Source organism: Ambystoma mexicanum, chromosome 5q (assembly GCF_040938575.1).
Source record: "Ambystoma mexicanum isolate Mex_15411 chromosome 5q, UKY_AmexF1_1, whole genome shotgun sequence".
Lineage (NCBI taxonomy): Eukaryota > Metazoa > Chordata > Amphibia > Caudata > Ambystomatidae > Ambystoma > Ambystoma mexicanum.
In genome coordinates, this window is record NC_090933.1 from 1,326,369,027 (window position 1) to 1,326,384,571 (window position 15,545).

The window sequence follows — 15,545 nt, forward strand, 5'->3', positions numbered from 1 at the left end:
GTCATGGATGAGTGGCAGGAGAGGTGGGTGAGTGGGGTGAAGGGCAGGTGGATGTTTGGTGTTCGTTGGAAAGTGTCGAGGAAGGTAGATGCAGGAAGTCTGGAATGGAGAAGGGGGGAGGAGGTGATGCTGAATCGATTGAGGATAGGGCATGTGGGGCTAAATGATTGTTTTTTCCAAGTGGGGAAGCGAGAGTCGAGGGACTGTGCGGTGTGTGGGGTGCCTGAGACAGTGGGACATTTTCTACTTAGATGTGAGAGACATGTTGCAGAAAGAGAATTGATGAGAGTTCGGATGTCTGCACTGGGTGTGGCTGAGTTGAGTGGGAAGGCTTTGTTGGGAGGTGACGGGGTGAGTGGCAGGAAGAAGAGCAGTGTGTTGTTGGATTTTGTGAGGCTGACGGGGAGGTGGGAGGAACTGTGAGTTTATGTAAGTTAAATAATGATTGATGGGTTAGGTGCACATCATCCATTAGGATGGGGAAGCACCAGCGTGGGTCCACCCACGCTTTCGATAATTTAAAGAAAGAAAGAAAGAAGCGGTTCCGGGGCACTTTCTTGCTCGGGATGCCGCGGGATTCGGGAAGCGGGAAGGCTGCGGCTGCCGGTGCAGGTGCACTGAATGCCTTTGGCTTGTAGCGGGCATTTTATTTTGAATACCGGGAACATTTCTATGAGATCCTGGAGCGTCAGACTTCGTCTTGTCTGGGCAAGGCTCAGGCTGCAGGGCAGGAGCAGCTGCAATCCGTGTGCTCTTGGCTGCGAATACAATTAGCATTTTCTTCCGAGATACCGTGAACGTTCCTGCAAACCACCAGATTTCCATAGGGAAGCGGGAAATTACATTTATTTTAAAAATAACGTTCAGCTATTCATCATGAAAGGTATTGAGGAGAACAGGAAAGGAAACAGGGAGTGGATGATTGTGTTTAACTGATCAAAGGGGACTAATAGAGTAATTTAATCTTTCATGAGGGTGTGGTTTGGATGGGTGGTTTTAGAGGGGTCGACTGGGGCTGAGCATCTGTTGCAAGGGAAAGGGGCATCTTGCTATGGAGGGAGGATGTTAATGTTAATGTTAAAGGACATTTGTACCGCGCACTATCACCACCGGAGTGGGCGCTCTGGCGGCTCTGAAAGAGGGGAGGTTAAGTTAGTGGGGCATTATGATATTGGTCTAGACTAGAGGGAGGGATGGGGCATCTTGGTGGGGCCTGAATGGTTGGACAGGGCACGCTGGTGTAGGTCTGGTGGGATGGGGCACATTGGTGTGGTTCTGGAGTGAGGGATAGAAACATAGTGGTGTGGATCTGGGGGGGATAGGGACAGTGCTATGGGTTTGCAGGGAGGGTTGGGGTACATTGGTGTGGGTCTGGGGAGAGATGGGGGGATATGCGTGTGGTTCTGGAGGGTGGTATGGGCCATCTAGGAGTGGGTTGGGAGAGTAGGATGGGGCATCTAGGTGTGGCTCTGGAGGGAGGTAGTGGGGGCACATTCATGTGGGTTTGATGGGAGGGATGTGACACATTGGTGTCGGTTTAGGGGGAGGGATGGGGTACATAGGTGTGTTTCTGGAGGGAGAGATGGGGCTCAGTGGGTCTGGAGGGTGGTATGGGCCATCTAGGTGTGGGTTGGGAGGGTAGCATGGGGCATCTTGGTGTGGCTCTAGAGGGAGGGGGTGGGGCACATTGGTATGGGTTTGATGGGAGGGATGGAGCACATTGGTGTGGGTCTGGGGGTAGGGACTGGGCACCTGGGTGTGTTTCCGGAGGGAGAGATGAGGCACAGTGGGTCTGGAGGGTGGCATGGGCCATCTAGGTGTGGGTTGGGAGGGTAGGATGGGGTATCTTGGTGTGGCTCTGGGGGGAGGTAGTGGGGGCACATTCATGTGGGTTTGATGGGAGGGATGTGACACATTGCTGTCGGTTTAGGGGGAGGGATGGGGTACATAGGTGTGTTTCTGGAGGGAGAGATGGGGCTCAGTGGGTCTGGAGGGTGGCATGGGTCATCTAGGTGTGGGTTGGGAGGGTGGCATGGGGCATCTTGGTGTGGCTCTAGAGGGAGGGGGTGGGGCACATTGGTATGGGTTTGATGGGAGGGATGGAGCACATTGGTGTGGGTCTGGGGGTAGGGACTGGGCACCTGGGTGTGTTTCCGGAGGGAGAGATGGGGCACAGTGGGTCTGGAGGGTGGCATGGGTCATCTAGGTATGGGTTGGGATTGTGGGATAGGGCATTTTGGTGTGGCTCTGGAGGGAAGTGGTGGGGGCACAAGTGTTGCAGTAAAGAGCAGAGTAAAAGAGGAAGAAGGAAGGCGAAGGGGGTGGAAGGAGAGTAAGATTTGAGGTGGACGGGAGAGGATGGTGAAGATGGGTCAAATGAGGGGAAAGGGGAGGGCAGTGTGAAGGGGGGAAACTAGCAAGGGGGAAAAGGAGAGATGGAAGGTGAGACACAAGAGAAAGGAGGACATTACTTGGAGAACAGTTTAAAAGGTACAGACAAAATTGGTGTAGGAAGATGAGGGCCACCAATAGAGGAACATTTTGGGAGAGGTACTGAGGAAGAAAAGGAAGGTGGAGGAAGGAAGAAGTGCAGAAGGTGGACCATGAAAATAAGGTAAATGCTGTGGAAGAAGGCCTGTGTCCATTAAGAAGTATGCTAGCTGGTGCCTGGTTGTACATCTTAACCTAATAACTAGCCCATCAAAAGTAGAGAGGGGTAGTGGAAAGACTAGGACGAGTGCAGTACCCTGGGTAAACCAACTTAACTCTCAACACCAAGCTGAGTGGGCCTCTCTTCGGTTTCTGGCCCTGTGAATGCATCACATCATCAGTTTCTGGCCCCTGGAAGGGCCTATCTCAGTCTTCAAGCCCAGGACAGACAAATGGTCTTTCTGGCAAGGAGAGCAAACAAATCTTCATGGCTAATAGGGCCAATGCGTCATCAATCCTAGGAGGGTCAACCCATGCTCATATAGAGCACTAGAGGGGGACTAACTGAACTATTCACACTTGGCAATACAACACTAGTTGAGTATTATTAGAATACGGAAAGTGGCCATGGGATTAAGTCCTCTAGAAGAAAGGGGGACTCCTTACGGTGTTAGGAATGTCAGCAGGGGGAATGTTATGGGTGTGGAATGCGAACAGAGAACACTAGTAGAGAATGCAAGGCAAGTTCTACGGTGGTTGGTGTAAAGGTGAGGACAGAGAGAGTTGTTATAGTATAAAGATGAACTTAAAAGAAATTAAGTCACACATACTGGCTGTGTTCTGGTTCACTTCCTTAACTGGTGATGAGTTCCAGCAATGATAGAGCCTGCACTTTCCATAGATTGTGGCTTCCCTGGCTGAGCAGGTACAGGGTTAGTTGCACAGTCGAATAGTGGCTCACTCTTCAGGCATGTATTGGGGACTATCTGGCCTGTGCGTGAGCCTATGAGACACATGAAGCACCTTAGCAGCATAGCCGTGCATGCACACAACAGAACACGTGATCCAAGGATGCATTGTCCGGTGTTGCAAGTTGTTACCTGGCAATTTTAGACATGATAAGGAGTTGACATGTCTGTTGCTTAGCTATGTAACAAGCTGAAGGCCTTCACTGCGGGCCCTGTGCTCCGTGCTGTGCCCGTCCCACATGCAGTGTAGTGACTGAAAGAATTACTTGCACACATAAAGAAGGGAGAATGCCGTAGCACAACTGGCTGTGTCCCTGTGAACAAGGTGACAAATAACAAGAGCACGAAAATAGGGAAGCAACAGAAACTAATTTAAAGATTATGGAAAATATACCAGGCACTGGGTTATTCCTAGGTTATTAAATGGAAAGAAAGATTCCAGAAGTATATGTTGGCAGTATATGGTCCTAATTATTTGAGTAAAAGAAAGAGGCACTGTTTCATTGTCGAGGTCGGGCTGGACAACAATTTCTTAAAACTAGCTGAATGCATCAAGATGGGCAACCAGTTTTATATATGCATAGCCAAGATGGACAAGCTTTACGAGGTGAAGGGGAATAACATTTTTGCTTGTTATTAATTTGCCAACAGACCACAGAAATATTGTGAGATCACTGAGGAGTTTGTTACAGCACTGTGAGGGTTGGCTATAAAGTGTTGTTTTGAACATTATCAGAAAGAGTACATTCTGCACAAGTTGATGATCAACAGGAGATCAAGAGGTCCCCTCGTCTAATGGGAACTAGCCCACTCACACTTAAGCAGCTATTTCCCATTAGAGAAACGGCCCTCCGACCTGGAGAGGCAGAAAAGTCGGATGTTTGTATACTCAATCACTGAAGCAACGACTTTTTACTTTCTTACTTGGCTATTTGTCTCTTCCAATACAGACACATAGTGGAAGAGAGTGGTTGAAGGGCATGATTAAAACAAGGCTGAATGCTTTACAAACAACTAGAAGTAAATCGTTTTTCTTCTTATTCTGTCCCCTGTTTGTAGGCGATACACCAGTGCTACATAGGGACAGATTAGTATAGGAGGAAGGGATATTCAGAATGCAACTCTATCCTTTTCTGTCCTCCTCCGCAGCCTTGTTTATTGCTGGCGGTGAAACATGCAGCAGTTGTTAATTCTCTTGAAAAATAACCCTGCCGTCAACCACAGTCATTTTTCCAAAAAAAAGGTTGTTGCCTGGTTTTGGATAACAGACTTTGTTTTGGTTTTTCACTAAATAACATCACAGTTGGTACTCGCCCCATTTTTTGTGCAGTGAGTGGATACCACATCCACCAACTACCACAACAGCCATGAAAGTCTGAGAAGTGGGGAGGGGAACAAAGGGACCCATCAAAGTGCCATGCAGTACATACCCACTGAGCAAGCCAACCCCCTGCCCCCTATTTGAGTGGCACCTGTGAGGGGGGCCTGCATGAATGTGGACCAGAAGCATGCGTGCCAGACAACAGCTGCCCAGCACGGACCCCCTTGCCATTCCCACACAAAGGGCAACAGCCAATTGCCCATGTGACAAACACCCATATCCACATCTGTCCCCATCATTGTGAACACCCCTGACCAACCATGCCCATCAGCCCAATTGTCTGGGGGTCCTAATCAGCACCATGTAATTAATGTCCCAGAGAAATCGGGGATGCGGTCGTGTTGGACATCTACCTGACCCACCCTAAAATCAGATCACTTTTTCAATTACAGTGGTCATGTACATTAATTGCACTTTAAAAATTCAAAAACAAAACAACTGCTAGCCATGACTTTTTACAGGTTTTATCATATATATATATATATATATATATATATATATTCTTGTTTGGTATTTGTCTATGGATGTATGACGGTTGTGTGTGGGCGAATGAGTATATGATTGATTGCCATTTGCATGAATTGTATTGAAGGGCATATTCTTAATTTTCCTGCTATGTAAACAATGTCTGTAGTGCGGATTAAATCATGATTAATTCATATTTTGAAATAATTTATCAGGCATATTAAACTCCTTTTGATATCTTGTTTAAAAAATGGTATCCTCTGGACTTCTTTTCTGAGCTAATTAGTAATACTAATACCCTAGCCCAGAGGGGAGGGTCCCCTGTGTCTTTCAGAGATATATAAATGTCTTGCATGCCAAAACACGTGGGGAATGAAATCTGACGACATCTCCTATGTTCCCGACAGGCACTCAAGCAATGCCAGAGGCATTTTAGGATGATGAGTTGGCAGGCCCATCTGGGAGTGGGACGTCTCGGCACTCAGGAACCGCCAATACTACCACCACCACCAACAACATCACCCCACAAAGAGGCGGACAGGCCACGCAAAGGCGCATGTCCTGCCATGACACAATGAATCACAGCAGCACCCGGCCCACCTCCCACCCACAGTCCACCAGGAGAACAGTAAACCCAGCTGTACCCACTCCTGCAGCTATGGGCTCCGCCACAGAGGTCACGTACCCTAGCGGAATGACCGTGGAAACACAGGGAGACAGCATCCTGGTCACAACACATGCAAAGTGCCACCAAACCCTGGCTGCAGTCTCTGGCGGCCGCCTCTCACTACACCCGAGAGCTCACCCCGCCGGCAACAGCGTGGGCAGACCCCATAAGAGCCCACCATGCCGGCAACAGCGTGGACAGACTCCTGAGAGCCCACCACACAATCGGTGCATGCATACACGCAAGCCAGACACTGACACACCATCATATGGCTCCCCTGGCAACTGCCCACGCCTATAGCGCACCCCATCTGTAGCGCAGCCTTCACCTACATTCAGCATGTTGCTGCAGAGGTTGGGGGACATGAAGCAGAAACAGAGGGAGATGGAGGTCATTGAGCATACTCACTCTGCACACCTGCAGGCCATACGCAACAGTATCCACGGGGACACATGCAGGATTGCGCGGGACAACGCAAGGAACCGGAAAGTGCTAACTTCCAGTACGGCCACACTGACGGCATTTGGCCAGAGGGTCAGGGAGATGACGTAAGGCGTATCAGCACTTGCATAGGCCATCCGCCTAAGCAATGAGTTGGTGCGCGCGCCAACATCTCCCAGGCCTAGCTTGATCCCTTCAAGTTCCACTACCCCAACAGGGGACTCGAAGCAGAGTACACTGAGGCGTCAGTCCCTGCGTCACCTTTGCTCCAGATTACCCGGGGGTAGAGTGTTACGCTCACCTTGTTTCCGCGGGGGCGCTGGGATTTCCGGCTACTATTGTTCCCCTAGCAGAGGAAGGTATACCTGCAATGAGAGGGTTCCTGGTAAGTTCAAGCCACTGTTGTAACCTTGCAGCCGCCTCCCTTGTGCCCCCGTAGGTGATTCTGTTGCTCGGGATACTTCTTACCTTCTTTATAGTATTAGCAAGCTCTCCATCCTGCTTAACTCAGCAGGGTTGCTGTTTGTCCAGTTACTTCACTGGATCTTCATGCACTGCGACTCCTCTCAGGTATTAGTTATTGTTCTTATAAGTCTTTATTATATTGTCTTTGTTCCTTCCACGTTCCTTTCACGTGTTGTGTTTTAAGAGTCTTTTCTCTGCCAGTCTTTATTTTACTAATGTCTTTCTCCTTTTCCTTTGACAGCTGTTGCTGCTGTACCAACACGTGTGACAACTGTTGCGGCGGTACCAGCATGTGCAACAACTGTTGTTGCGGTACCAACACGTGTGAATCCAATATGTGGTAAGTATGCCTTTTCGTTACGAGCGTTAGCGAGTAGTTTCCATGTCAACCAACCTTGTTCTTTTGTCATTTTGTCATTCAGGCACCAGATGCAGAGTCATGTTCCGGATCGGACTGCAGCTGAGCGAGGATGCGGTGCGCCTTCCCAGTGTGAACTGGCTCAGGTAAGCATGTGCAAGATGGAGTGGCCGCTGTATCGGGTGTTGCTGACACAGGTAAGCTGATACGGGTTCTGAAGATGTTGTGGTCATAGCAGCGGGCGTTCCTGATCAAGGTAAGCTGGTCCAGGTAGGTGAAGGGATAGCGGTTGTAGCAGCGGGCGTTGCAGGAAAGCTGGTCCGGAGCAGATGGGTCTTGGATGGAGAGCATCGGTGAGCGCGTGCTGCTGCTTGGAAGCAGAACAACGCAAAGCACGGATTGCTGGAAGGGCGTGGCTTATACAGACACACCCTGAACACTGGAACGCATACGGGTGTTTCTTCAGCTCTCTACCAGCCATGTTGGATCACTGTAGTGTAGTGCTGAAATACCTGAGTATTTCTTATGAGCCTGGCACCAAAGGCACCAGGACTGGATCCAGGTGGGCCCTTTCCCATTCTTGAAGGAACTTATACCCTGGCCATATTCCTCATGTCATGTCATGACCCCTAGTGTTGTCTTGCGGCAACAGTGAGTCGTGACAGAGGCCACGGACATAGTCAATGACGTGACACCAATTGCCCCAAGTGGCCATGCCGTGGAGTTGGTGGTGGGGGGAGAAAGAGTGATTGAGTGCTGGGGAGTTGGTGGTGGGAGGTGGGATAGTTGGTGCACAAAAATTCATTAAAACTGTTCAACTTCATAAATGAGAGGACATTCCTGATTGTGTTCATGTGCAATGTATTCACAGTGTTGGAAGTGGCTTGAGTCAGGGTAGTGCTCTAGAAGAAATTGGGCCTCATTCCGACCCTGGCGTTAACCAAGGCGCTATTAGCGCCTTGGTTGACGCCGTTATTTTTCCGACTCCGCTATGGTGAATGGTGGAATTACCGCCCCATTCCAAGGTTGGCGGGGGCGGTAATTCCCCATTCACCATGGGCCCTTCCCCATTCCCATTTTTGCCCCATAGGGCTCAATGGGAATGGGGAAGGCGCTAATTATGGCACCGTAAATTACGGTGCCGTAATTAGCTCCTAGGTCACTTTGCGGGTTGGTTTTTTAACGCCTGCAAAAAGCAGGCGTTAAGTACCAACCCGCAAAGGGAACTCGGAATAGGGCTGTAAGGGTTTAACGGCACCGGTCTCGTTACCGGTGACCGTTAACCCTTACCGCCCTACTCAGAATGACCCCCATTGTCTATTAGTGCCTGCCGTGCAAGTCTGCCATCCCTCTCGTCATCCCTTTGAGTGGCTGGTCTGGCTCCTGCCTCCTGCCTCATGCAGTTCATCTGAATCTTCCTCTGGGTGTGGCATGTCCGTGTCTGGGGTAGTGGCATATACCTCCTCAGGCAAATGTTATGCAGCATTGCGCACACTAGCACAGTTTTTCCAACCTTGTCCGGGGCGTACATTAGGGCTCCGCCATGCCTTGAGGAGTCTGAAGGTGCGCTCAATGCACACATGGTCCGGCTGTGGCCATGGTTGTAGGCGGTCTCGTATGGTGTGCATGGGTCATGCACAGGGGGCATCAGTCACACCAGCTGGGGACATCTGCAGTCAACTGAAAGAGGTGATGCACAGACAATAGTCACAATGTCATACTTGGGGGAAGCCTCACGCAGTATTGGGGCAATGGTCATCATGTGCATGCATGTGTTCAAACCACCCGTGCCATGTGTATGTGTGATGTCTGTGCAGCCTTTATCAATGGTGTCATGCATTCCTTTGCCTGCACATGCACCCTGTGTCGTTGTGGAGGTTGTTCAGTGGTGTGTCCCTGGTGGCTTTGTGCTGCTCTCATGCATGGGACATGCTGGGTTGGTTTGTGTCCTACCCTACTATTCTAGAGGCAGCGTGTCAACATACCCAGGTGGATGCACATGGGCCCATGGCTTTGGCACTGGCTAGCCTGCTATTGGGTGCTGTAGTGTGGTATGGTACATGGGGTCATCTGTGTTTTAATTGCTGCAGTATGTGTACGTCAGCGTGTGTGTGTCCACGTGTGTCCAACATGTGAATGCGCCCTTTGCTATCCCCTGTTGTTGGTGTGGGTGCTTGTTGGGTGCTGCTAGTGCATTCACTTGCCATGCCATGCTTTGCGTCAGTGTTAACCCCCCACCCCCAATCTTTTGTCAGGTGCTTGACTGTGCATATGTGGAGCTGATTGTACTCACCCAATATCCATGTCCGTTCTCCTCTGTGCCTCTCCATGTATCCCAGCAGTGTGCTGTAGTGTAGGAGCATGGAACCAGCTTGACCAGTGGGGCCACAGCTGTGCGGATGTTGATACTGCTCCAATGTCCTCCTGGATTGTGGCCAGCAGTTTGGTGATGGTCTCCCTGTTTAGGCGGTACTGTTTACTGTGGAAGTCTGGGCTTCGTGCCAGGCTAATCAGTAGTTTTGGAACAACCAGTACACTATGGCTAGTGTAGCTTCTGGGCAGCAACCCAATGGTCTAGTATGTGTTCCAATAGTTCAATAGTTCTTTTTGTTTTCATTAATAGTATCCAATGTTCTGATAACAATAATTAAGTCCTGAAAGACTACAATGGACTACCAGGCTTCTGGGCTAGGGCTCCTATGAGGGAGATTGTTGACTGATGTCAGGATTGAGCAGCAAAAGAGGGACAGGTTCTCCGTAACACTGACCCCCAGCCAACATAAAACACCAGGAAGGGGAGGCACAGTACACTCCTTACTCACAAAGGAAGCCCTATTGTGTATGTATTAAGCCATACCACTCCTGGAGGCAAAGGGGCTCTGTGTGCTAGTTTGTCTTGGAATGCTGCGGTCTGAGCACAGAGATCAAACTACCTTTTTTTTTCAGAATGCCGAGCCACCCATCATCTTGGGAAACAAAGCCTATAAAAGACCATTCCACTCTGCAATCCGTTGTTAGGCAAAATCATGTGCAGCACCCTTTGAGAACACTACACACAATTAAGACTACAAGTGTAAGCACAAGTTCACCTTTGGTACAAGCCTGTACTACACAGTAATGTGGTAGCAGTGGCTGAGCAGCCAGATTATCTCAAGAGTTTAGTGAGCAGTAGAACAAGTTACACAAAGGACCAACTAATACAGTGATTCAAACAAACACTTACTCAAGGTTTCTTGGTACAAGAATATACATGTATCTACTCAGTCAGTTTGAAAACATTACACTAGCAAGAGCAGCTCAATATCACACACTAATAAACCACAAATATACAACCGGTACGTACATGAACAAGTTTAGCTCCCCTGAAGTTGGAGCAAAATGGCACTTCAGATACTTTAAAAAGGGGTAAACAGACAAGGTTATAAGAATAGACAGCCCAAATACATTCATAGGCAGGGCAAAGGGTTTCAATTAACTACAACCAGCAATTCATCTCATAGGCCTGAGCCAAAGTCAATGGTTCAGAGTCTTTGGGCCTCATTACGACCCTGGCATTAAGGGGTAACGGCACCGTAAAAGGGGTCGGCGCCGTTAAACCCTTAATGCCTAATTACGAGGTCCCTTTGCGGGTCCCAACCTGAACGGCTGGTTTTACCAGCCATTAAGTACGGGACCAGACCTTGGTGGTAATTACGGTACCGCAATTTGCGGTACAGTAATTACCGCCTTCCCCATTTCCATTGAGCCCTATGGAGGCAAAAATGGGAATGGGGAAGGGCCCATGGTAAATGGGGAATTACCGCCCCGCCAACCTTGGAATGGGGCGGTAATTCCGCCATCCACCATGGCGCAGTTGGTAAAATACCGGCGTTAACCATGGCACTAGTAGCACCATGGTTAACGCCTGGGTCATAATGAGGCCATTTGTATTGGATAGCACAGTTCTGGTAGTATACGGTTAAGTTTTTTCCACAGAGATTAGAAGAATTTGGCTAGGCGAAAAGTTTGACAAATGTTTAGGGAAGGACAAGCCTTCGAAGTTGAGAAAGTTTCAAACAACTTTCGCAATGGGCGAAAAGATTTCCGGGCCGCGTTTGCACAGTACCTTGTTAGTGAAGAAAAGCTGTAGCTTTCCAAGTCCCAGAGACCTGCTTTTAAACAGTTTTCCACCATTCTTTCTAGCCTGGCTGTCACTCACACAGCAGGGTGTCTGTCCTGGTCGGACAGTCACCCGGCCAATCACGCCAGAGTGCATTCAGGTCTCCTAGGAGACTAAGCACAGGGAGTTTCGGGCACCTCCCTCACATCCTGTCCACCCCAGACACTTAGGCGCTAGAGAAGGGCTTCAGCAATGAAGCCCGCCGAAGGCCAAAGAACAAAGGGACCAAACCTAGTTTGGTGCGCAGAGAAAAACACAAGAAGGACTTTTCTTAAAAGAAATGGCGAAAAAAGATGACCAGAGTCTGGTTTTTTTTACAGACAGGTCTGGGGCGCCATATTGAAAAACATGGCTGACCCGATTTTTAGCTACCGTTGTTAGAGGTCGGGAAAAATCACGGTAGCTGATCTAAACCACTGCCACCAGCCATTTGAAGTAGGAAAAGTTAACATTTGACTGTTACATGAATGTTTTGACTATGGGGAAGCTAGGCAACCCCTCCAGCACTCTATTGGTAGATAGTGTGTGCTGGGTATGTACATTTAAAGAGACTAGTTAAGAAAATGTAACTTTACATGCTCTACGAGACAGTAGTCAGTCCCAGAGAAGGTATTTAAACCTGGGGAAGTCTGAAAGACATCCCTGTGTCACTGCACTGAAGGTGCTGTGTGACACACAGAAAAAGATGATGCCTATGGAGTTGTTTTAAAACTCCATAAACAAAGAACATAAAAGTAAAACACACATCAAAATACATGGAAGAGTGGGAAAAAAGGCTCACACTCTTCCCAGGTAAAAAAAATCAAATCCTAGAAATCCAGTAGAGTTGCTGGGAGTCTCACAAGGTAAGGGAAATTAGCACATTTTGAGAATTCTCCATAACATCCCTGCTCGATGTTCGCAGTTCAAGTGAGTAATGCTTACCTGTTAGCGACCTGGTCTAGGTGGCGTGTTTTCTTCCTACATCGTTGCCTCCTTGTTTTTTCCTGGACGTTTTTCATTCGTTGGACTACCGTCTGGCTTCAGGATGAACCCCTGCCATCTGCACAGTTTCCGGACCTGAAAGAAGAAAAGAATCAGATAAGTGCTACGGAGCAGCATGTGCATGCAAGTTGAATCCATTGTAATATCTGAAAGAGCTGTTGTGTGCTGGAGTGCTTTGGACACTTGGGCACTACCTTCTTATCTGTAAAACTATGCAGGAGACCTGTTGACTGCCAGAAGTGCATTTGACATTTACGCGAATACTTTGTCTGTTAAAAAATGCTTGGTGTGAAGTAACAGTGTGCTTATGGAAGGGTGCTGATATAGCAAAGCTAATGAAGAGTGGCACTAACATTGCAGCAGGACCGCTTGTTCACAACCAGAGAACTTTTCATCAATAACCTATCAAACCACGCTGTAAACACCTTGCAAAACCACCAGGTAAAGATCAGTGATGGGAGGGGAAAGAAACCAGGGAAAGGAGGGGACGACAAGGGTTGGAGCTTAGGTTACACGCTCATTGCTTTTACCTCTCTCTCTCTTCCATGTAGGCAGAGCAATTCGCAACCAGGGATTACAGACTACATGACGGGTTGCTTCTGCCACAAGAAGGTTCAGCACATAGAAACCCATTTCTTTTGGGGGACCTGGGTGGAGGGGCTGTTTCATTCCAGTGCTGCTATCCAGTCCCACTTTGGAGTCTGTATGCTATCATCACTTGTGCATCTGCTTGTCCCTGGGAAATCGCGCCGACCCTGCAGGACCTCAGGTATGGTGTTACAACTGATGGGCATGGAGAAAGAAAAGAGCATCAGGCTTTTAGACATAGACATATACAAGCTTTAAGCTTTTATAGACAAAAAAGCTTCAGGCTTTAGGTAAACAACTGTGCTAAAACTATAAAAAGCCAGTTTCTAGGAAGAGGCAGGCAGTGCTGTTTGTGAATGCTGAAGGAATGCCTTCTGACTGGAGAGCAGAGCTGGAGGACGAGCATCGAGCTAGGACAACTTCACCCATTATGGCCACAGGGGAGGGGTTAATATTCACATCTTTAGTCTGCATGGATTTTGAAGCTTTTGGAATTGAATGTTTGGGCTCTAGAGACTCAACGCTTTTCTTTTTGCGAGAACTACTTTTGTTTAATTAAAAGTTGTTTTTAGTTTATACAAAATATCAAAAAATAAATTGTCAAACTTTTAAAACATAAATTCACACATTGTTACCAATTAACACAATTTTTTAAAGCCATAAATAGAAAAATTCCCCTGTTTTGTTTGTAATTTGAAAGAAACAAACTTTCAAAAATACCATCACATAAATTTCACACAATTTAACATGTATTCATTAAAACCCATGAACTACAAATAATATCATACATCTTTCGATATTAAACCTCATTTGAATATTGTCCAAGATTATAAAGCATACAAAAGGAATTTATGGTACATTAATGTTTTTGTCATACCTGCTGGACATACCTCTGGACCAGGAACGACCTCTCCATACAAAATGAGTTACGCCCATAGAACCACTAGACCATTCTACTCAATATGGAGGTTGTTCAATGCATTGCCCGGAAAACGACGTCTGCATTTTTCACGTTGTTAAAATTCACGTGACTTAGGTCCGTCACGTGTATCACGGCAGTGCGTACATAAGCAGCGTGGAAACTCCAATCACTGCTTCTGATTAAGTCAATTTTGGCATTTTGGTAGCTGAACTCCGGACCTGCGTTCTCGCATTCCCTTCAGCAACTTATTTGGCCTATTTTGAGCGTGTTTCCTACACACGCTAATTCCAGAGCTGCGGGTATCCTGTTCGTGTGCCAAATCTTCACACGGACGTTGTCTGCAAGCGCGGCTGTCCTGAGCTGCGTGAATCCTGTTCGCGTGCCAAATCTCCACGCGGACGCTGTCTGCAAGCGCGGCTGTCCTGAGCTGCGTGAATCCTGTTCACGTGCCAAGTCTCCACGCGCACGCTGTCTGCAAGCGCGGCTGTTCTGAGCTGCGTGAATCCTGTTCGCGTGCCAAGTCTCCACGCGGAAGCTATCTGCAAACGTGGCTGTCCTGAGCTGCGTGAATCCTGTTCGCGTGCCAAATCTCCACGCGGACACTGTCTGCAAGCGCGGCTGTCCTGAGCTGCGTGAATCCTGTTTGCGTGTTAAATCTCCACGCAGACGCTGTCTGTAAGCGCGGCTGTCCTGAGCTGCGTGTATCCTGTTCGCGTGCTAAATATCTACACGCAGACGCTGTTTTCAAGCGCGGCTGGCCTGGCTGCGTGTATTCTATCGCGTGCTATCCTGCACGTGGTTTTCTGGACTATTTTTGAACCTTTGGTACCTGTGACAGTTAACAGGTGAAATTCTAATTTTTGTTCATCGTGGGAAAGGAAGTATTTCATGAACTATTGGAAGGTTATTGTGCACAGTACTTTGGACGCTATCCTGTGGTGCACCAACCCGGTATCTAGCGAGAGCCTCGTGCCGTTCGGGATAAGTCTCCCTTACTAATCTTCCCTTTCTTTGTCGTTTGTTCAACTCCTGGTTTTCTTCAAGGAACTTTCGTGGATTACTTCAGTTTTTGCCATAAGGTCAGTTCTGAATTAATGCTAATACTGTGTTATCTTAGTAATTCGATTGGGGCAGTTTCTTATGATACTTTATCTATCCTAGGCATACTTCCTACACAATTCCCACACCTTTTCCAGTGATCCATCTCTCTGCCTGTTTCATCCAGTCAGAGAGTTGTATCATTTGGAAGGTCTAATTTGACCTGCCTACAATCAAGTCGTGTGAAAATAGTATCCGGAAGAGCCCTACCAAATTGTATCCTTTTTTGGTTACCGTATCCTTTTCAGTTGATACATTGGTGATTTATGACAGAATCAGAAGCCATGGAGGGTACGGATCCTTTAACTGTTTTGACTCAGTTAATCACTGACTTGAGAAATGAAATGATTACGGCACAGGACATGCTACGGCATCGAATGGATGTTATGCAAGATGCCATGCATGCCACTCCTCAGGGAGCACGGGTTCCAGTAGCCACTGCATCTGGATCTGGGACTACGACACCATCATTATCACAAGAAACTCTTAAAGTGGTTATGCCCACACAGTTTCCCTTGGCTCCCCCGGAAATGTTCACAGGTGATCCTAAAACCTATAGGACTTTTGTTAATCAGTGCCGACTTCATTTTCTTTGCCGGCCTAATTCATTTCCTGATCT

General features: G+C 48.0%; 1 protein-coding gene across 5 annotated transcripts in view; it reads right to left on the reverse strand.

Annotated features, from left to right (window-relative positions):
* Positions 1 to 15,545, reverse strand: part of LOC138498527 (zinc finger protein 432-like) — a 103,270-nt gene that overhangs the window by 69,152 nt on the left and 18,573 nt on the right. For 4 of the 5 annotated variants that reach the window (XM_069622311.1, XM_069622305.1, XM_069622310.1 and 1 more), the window contains exon 3: positions 12,259 to 12,393. The gene's annotated coding sequence lies outside the window, so the exon portion shown is untranslated. Of the gene's footprint in view, positions 1 to 12,258; positions 12,394 to 12,848; positions 13,102 to 15,545 lie in introns of all 5 variants that reach the window. The other variant, XM_069622304.1, reaches the window with a different exon arrangement.